A 6,673-nucleotide genomic window follows, 5' to 3' on the forward strand; every position below is an offset into this window, starting at 1 on the left:
TGCTTTCCCCACATAGACTCAACTGCCCTGAGGAGGCGTGAGGTGGGGAATGTGCCTTCCTCCAGATTACCACCCTCTCTCTGAGCTTGTGCACTCAGAGCCTCCTCAACACAGGCAGGTGGTACTGAAAATACCCTGTGAAACAAGACCCTCACCCATCCCTTGCTGAGAACTGACACTGTGAGCAACATCTGCCCACACTGGTGTTAGGTAGGATAGATGGTAAGCCAAGGCAGGGAGGATGAGGAAGACATGTGTCACCCACTAACCCAGCAGTCCTGAGCCTGGGCCATTTCTATTGCCAGATGATCCAGCATCACCAGAAACACAATGCCAACATGTTGAAATTTTAGGTATCATTTCCACCATCTGGGAAGGAAAGGCTTTGAAACTATTCATGCCACAGCCTAGAAGATGGGAGGGGGTCCACAGCACTCAAGGAAAGGACCCATAAAACAAAATTGGCTAACTGCCTCTGTCCACTATCTGTTTCATGAAGGGTCCCTAATGTTTACAGAAAGAACCCATAGATAACTTTGGGTGACTGCTTTAACTTTCACTGTCTCCTGTCTCATACCTATTTTACAAGATGACCAAATGGGGTCTGAAGCCAGATAAGAATTTGGGCTACTGACCCCACACATACCTACGTTTGAGTAGTCTCATCCCCCGTGGAAGCTGGTACCACTTTTACCTGTCAATCAATATGTAGCTTCTTTGCCCCCATCCCACCAACTATATAAGTTCTCAGGACAAAGGACCTGGTGCTCTTGCCACCCAAGCTCTTCCCTTTCACTCCCATCTCAGCAAGACCTGTCCTCTTCCATGAGAACATATCACTAACAAACCCTGCTTGCACACTAATACACTTGCTGATCTATAATGCTTTACTGCATTGGCAAGAAGAACTGAGTTTCTCCTGTGACAGGTGCACCCAGTCTGCAAATGGCATTCATGAAGCCCCCAACACAGGGGCTTCTGTAATGCACTCTCCTTGTACCTGGGCCCCACAGGGTTTAATACACCACTGACACCATCTTGAAATTAGTACCTACTGTATCTTTAAACTTTTGTGAGGTCAAGAGTGATGGGATAATGGACATGCACAATGTTGTTCATTCCTGGCCACCCCTTCCCAGATAATGTCCACAATGGCCCAGGGGGCAAAATTCCGGTGGGCCCAATGTTGGGAGTCCAGCGAGACTCAAGATGAGAACAGGGTAAACATCTGTATCTGCATAAGCATAAGGAAGGGTGCTTACAGCTCCCAGAGGTCACACTTTTCTTAGAACCAGAGCTGAATTCAATACACAGAGATGGCAGTTAGTGAGGACCCCATCATACCCTCTCCTGCATGACGGAGACCTAAGCATGACCCACCCTGTTCCTGCTGGAGTGGGTTCACCAAAGGGGGACACCCACCCCCATGACCAGGAACAATGACCTTTCTGTCTTCCCAGTGCCAGGCTTGTGAAGAAGAGTCTACATAAACTGTGGATTTCAATAATAAATACCCACTATTGTTTCCTTTTATGCTTTTTTAAAGGAAGGTGTATTTCTTGGGTTTTGTTTCCCTTCCCTGTTTCTCCCCCACCACCACAGCCCAGAGAGAACACCATAAACTCAATATTCTGTGGCTTTCAGCATGGGCCATGGGAGAGGGGCAGAGTCCTGCTGTAATGGTGGCAGAGGGGCTGACATTGAATTCAGTGGGAAGGGGAACCCACAGACTGCCACGTGATGCTCACCATGACACCCCACCAGGACAGACCCTGGAGTTCTCCCAGAAGGCTTAGTGATTCAAGATGAGTAGAGAGGTCTGTTCCCTCTCCCCTTCAGCAGCAAAGCACATTCCTAGTATAGCTGCAAGTCTCCAAGGTACCCCCCAAATGCACATGCCCTTGTACACTCCCTCCTTCACACAACCGAGCTGATCTGTGTTGTGAAAATGGTGTGTGGCTCTCGAAGCTAAGTCAGAAAGAGACTTTTGTTTCAACCTTGCTTGTATAGTTCACACAATCTCAGACCACCTTGTGCAGGGAACTGGGTGTTTACACACACACCCCTTGCCCACCTGGCAGTGGCTGGCAACCACCATCCTTGTTTTGAAGTGGAGGCTCCAAGAAGCGACTGCAGCCTGATGTCGGATAGATTCCAAGCCTCTTGCCCTTGCCCAGAAGATGGTTGTTTAATGGAGAGGATTGTTCTAGGTGGGTGCCTCAAGGGCTCCTCATCTGCTCTCTGGAAGAGAAAGAGAAACGTGCTCTCTCACCTTTTCCTGATGGACAGTTACACGTCTTCTGCTGACAAATTCAGGACTCTTTCCCTGGGGCAGTGAGTTCCGGTGGTTGAATGGGGAGCAGTACTTGTTAGAAGTAACCACCTGGTTTCTGGTGAGGAGCTCCTACTACACTACTCCCCAGTGATCCTACCATGTCCACAGCATCGCCTTGTCTGGGTGGACACCACACTTTGGAGTGGCTGCTGGTGGTTCCCTTCATGTGCCCATGATCTCTCCCGATCCCCATTAGTGTCAAATATCAATGATTCATCCCCCTTTCCACAGTTTGTCTTCATAATATAACATATTCCTTGTGTATCAGCAGACAATCTGATGTGGAAATGTGGTCAGGCAGGGATCCCTCCTCCTCCCCCCTTAACTTCTGTGAACCCAAACATCAAAGTGATTAATGTAACTGTACTGGTGGAAATGATTTTTGACGCTTCATTTGGTTTTTTTAAGTACGTCGCCTGTCTCCCGCATGGCATACTGGGTTCTGTCCTTGATGAACGTCTGGACTGGATGGCTATCGACTGTGACTTGTCCATCCAACGCGTGGGGAGACTCCACACAAGAAATCTCCAATGAGAAACTTCACAAACCACTTCTGACATGTTCAATCCATCACACCACCTTCTTCCACAAGCCACAAATCTTGTATTCCATATAACTGGCTTTTTAACCCTCTTGATGTGCCACAGTGTAATGTACTGAAAATATTACTTCTATTTATCCATCTCCAATATGAAAATGACCACACACTCATTAGTTCTGATGAGTTTTTCTTAAACACATGCTGATAGGACAGTTTAACCAAAGGGTTTCAAATAAAGTTAAAGACTAGTGCGTGAACCAGAGTCACATGATGGCAGAGTGAAGGCAGGGTGGTGAGGGACTGAACTGAGTGTTTGGCCAACCCAGTGTAAAGCAGGCTTCAACCAGCATCGCAGCATTGAAATCATATACAGTGAATTTCTTGCTCTCATATCACTTAAGCTAGAATTCACTGAAAGTGGGTGGCTGAAAAGTTCTGTTGTTTGGTATTTATGAAACATACACCTAAATAATCTCCAAAATGAATCACCATTTGAGATACAAAATAACTTTAACTGAAATATGCTTAACATACTACACACTGAAACTTGAGAAAGAAATTTTCAAGCAGAAATACACGTAAAAAACAGAAACTGGAAATGTACCAATTTTTGCCCCATATGAGGAAACTAAAATAGTAAAGGACGTCCAGACAAAAAAGAGAAAAAGAGCCCCAAGACATGTCCTTAAGGCGACATACACAAAACGGTGACACTTTTATTTTATTTATGTATTTTATTTTGTATTTTACACCATGGTAGAGAAAATTGAATAAACTTTACTTTTCTCATTGTTTAAGGAAGCTGCAACAGGCAACACAAATTACAAAAGATTTTCAGGCACACCTGCAACTCGTCAAAGCCTGACTTTATTACACTACAAAGCGGGTTCCAAGAAATGTCACATGAAACGCATTCATCACTCCTTTTGCCCTTAACCTGCACACCACTCATAAGGTAACTGGACAGTGCTGACATTTAGACGTTTTCTAATGAATTGGTAAATACCGCTGCCATCAAAAGCCATTGATATTCCACCGAAATCAGTCACTTTTCCTGCAGACTTGAACTGAGGCGTCATTCCCAAAAATGACCACCAGATGACAGAAGAGACTGACAGCTGGAAACACTAGTACTATTGGCTTCACAAAAAGGCTTTTTACCGGTACAATGAACCTAAAACAGTAAAGTCAATCTAGGCGGAGCTGAGGAAATGAGCCCATAAACATCTCTGTAGGGCACATACATAAAATGAGAGTGCTTGTATTTTACTTTAATTTGAACTCTTGGTGGAGAATTTTAATAAATTTTAAGAAAGCTGCAACAAAGGAAATTACAATTCTCAAGCACACCTGGAAACTGTAGAAACCCGGCTCTATCACACTACACAACCAGATCCAAGAAATGTCACATAAAACACACTAATTGCTCTCCTGGCCGTTAATCTGGAAACCAGTGACAAGGTAAATGGACAGCCCTGACATTTACACGTTTTCAAATACACTTGTAAAAACCTCTGCCATCAAAAGGCATTTATATTCCACTGAAATCAACCACTTTCACTGCTGACCTGTACTGAGGCATCATTCCCCAAAATGGCCACAAGATGGCAGCACAGACCGACATTTGGAACACATGGAACCACTTACTGGCTTGGCAGAGAAGTTAGTTCAGTTTTTACCATCAGGTGCCATGGCAGGCACACTTTTCCTTTTCCCCCAAAAACATGACTGAACAACGACTGGACAATGCAGTCACCACTTTGTTCCACTGCCCTCTGTCACCTTTCAGGCAACTTCACCATTCACTTCATCATCCCACAGCATTGTTCTCTTTCGGAGCAGAGAACTCTTCCAGGTGCCTTCTGCAGTCTCCCAGGAAATGGAACTCTCTCTCCATTAAGAGAAATTCAGAAAGACTGAACTAAATGGTCATGCACCTTCTGTGTCTTCTGCTGACAAATTCTGAACGTTTTCCCACAGGCGGCTTTCAGTTGGTCTGACAGGGAGCAGTACCTGCTGGGAGTGACCCGCTGGGTTTCTGCTAGGAGCTCCTACTGCAGAACACCCTTGAGAATCCACCACATATACAACATCACCTCCTTTGGAGGAAGAACGCCCTTTGGAGGGGTTGCTGGTGGTGGTTCCTTTCTTTCCCTCAACTCTCCCATTCCACATTATTCTAACATATCAACAGTTTGTCCCCCCCCTCAAAATTTGTCTTGGAAGCAGAATGTTTTCCTTAAGTTTCGGTGGAGAATGGCTTGTAGAAATGCAGTCAAAAGGGGCCCCCCAGCACCCCATTTAACTTCTGTGGAACACAGCATCAAAGCAATGAATGTCACCGTGCTGGTGCAAAGAATTCTTGATGCTCAATCTCGATCCATTGAGTAGGTCACCTGTCTCCCACGTGCCATTACGTGGTCTGTCCTCAGTGAATGTCTCCCCTCCATGGCTCTCCACTGCCACAGGTCTGCCTACCCGAGCAGCAACTGCGTGTGAGAAATCTCCATCATGAAACTTCACAATCCACTTTGGACACATTCCATCACTCACAGCAACATCTCCACACGCACCACAAACCTTTTGTTGCCTTGCAGTTGTGCTTGTATGTTTCTTGAAATGACAAAGCCAAAGGGGCTGAGAATGTTGCTTATGTTCATGCATCTTCAGTGGGAAAAGGGCCACACACACACATTCACCACTTGTGATGAGATTTTATTATCTCCCAAAACCTCTAAGACACAGGGAGTAAGGTAAGAGGGCCAACAAGCTCTTGCTAGGAGTATTACCATCTAAAGCTGAGGTGATTGTGCTGAAGTTCTCTTCCTAAACCCAGTTTTGGAAACTAAACTGTCACAGGTGGGCACAGGTAACCAGGTTCTTAGTGATCGGGACAAAGAATTGAACCGAACACCCAGAGTTCATAGAAGAGAACATGGGAGCAGGCCAACTCCAAGCAGAGATTGACCTCATGGGCTGGAGGGACTCTATTCTTATAGGGAGGATCCTTTCAGGCTAGTTTTAGTGGGCTTTTACTGAGTATATACAAGTAATCTTGTGGTTTCCCATGATCCTCCCCGATTGGCCACCAGGGAAGAGGGTCCCACAATGCTACGGAATTAATCCCCATTTCTCCTGGGGTCCCCCTGTACTAGGTTCACCTTTCCCTAAGCCAGAGAATTATAGCTCTCCATGCTAGAGATTGGTGAAAAAGAAAAGAGTTATTTATTCAAGTTATACAGACTAAAAGTAATGACTTAATGTCTTTGTCAAAATCCCAAAGTCCCTTGAAACACCCACAAACACACACAGTCCTTCCTTCCCCCCCTTTGCCCAGTCTGGGGTACCGTATCTCAGGAAAAGAAATATAAGTCCGTGTCTTAGGCAGCTCCCGGTTTTTCCTAGTAATTTGTGCTCAGCTGGCAGGCTTTCCTTAGTTCCCATCACCATTGGTTGTGTTGCCAGGATCTCCAGCTAAAGCCAAGTGGTGATTCTTCTCATGGCTGCGGGGGCGGGGTGGGGGGTGATCCCCCTTTCTGGGAGAGCGACGGCGGCGGCAGCAGCAGCAGCAGCACCCAGAGGGCCAGCATGGAGCTCATCATGTCCAGGCCAGAACAGGTGGCTGCAAGGTTGGCTGAGCCCGAGCAGTGAGAACGCCAGCACAACATGCGGAGGCCTGGCGGTAGCTGCAGCGGCCGGACAGTGACCCGGTGCTCCTGAGTCACTTACTGGTGGCCCCTTCTTGTGGCTGCGGCTGCAGAGCCGGCTGGGGCTCGGAGCCAGGCGATAGAGGAGCC

The sequence above is a fragment of the Phyllostomus hastatus genome, unplaced genomic scaffold (genome assembly GCF_019186645.2).
Source record: "Phyllostomus hastatus isolate PE091 unplaced genomic scaffold, TTU_PhHast_1.1 phas_contig_283, whole genome shotgun sequence".
NCBI classification, from domain to species: Eukaryota; Metazoa; Chordata; class Mammalia; order Chiroptera; family Phyllostomidae; genus Phyllostomus; species Phyllostomus hastatus.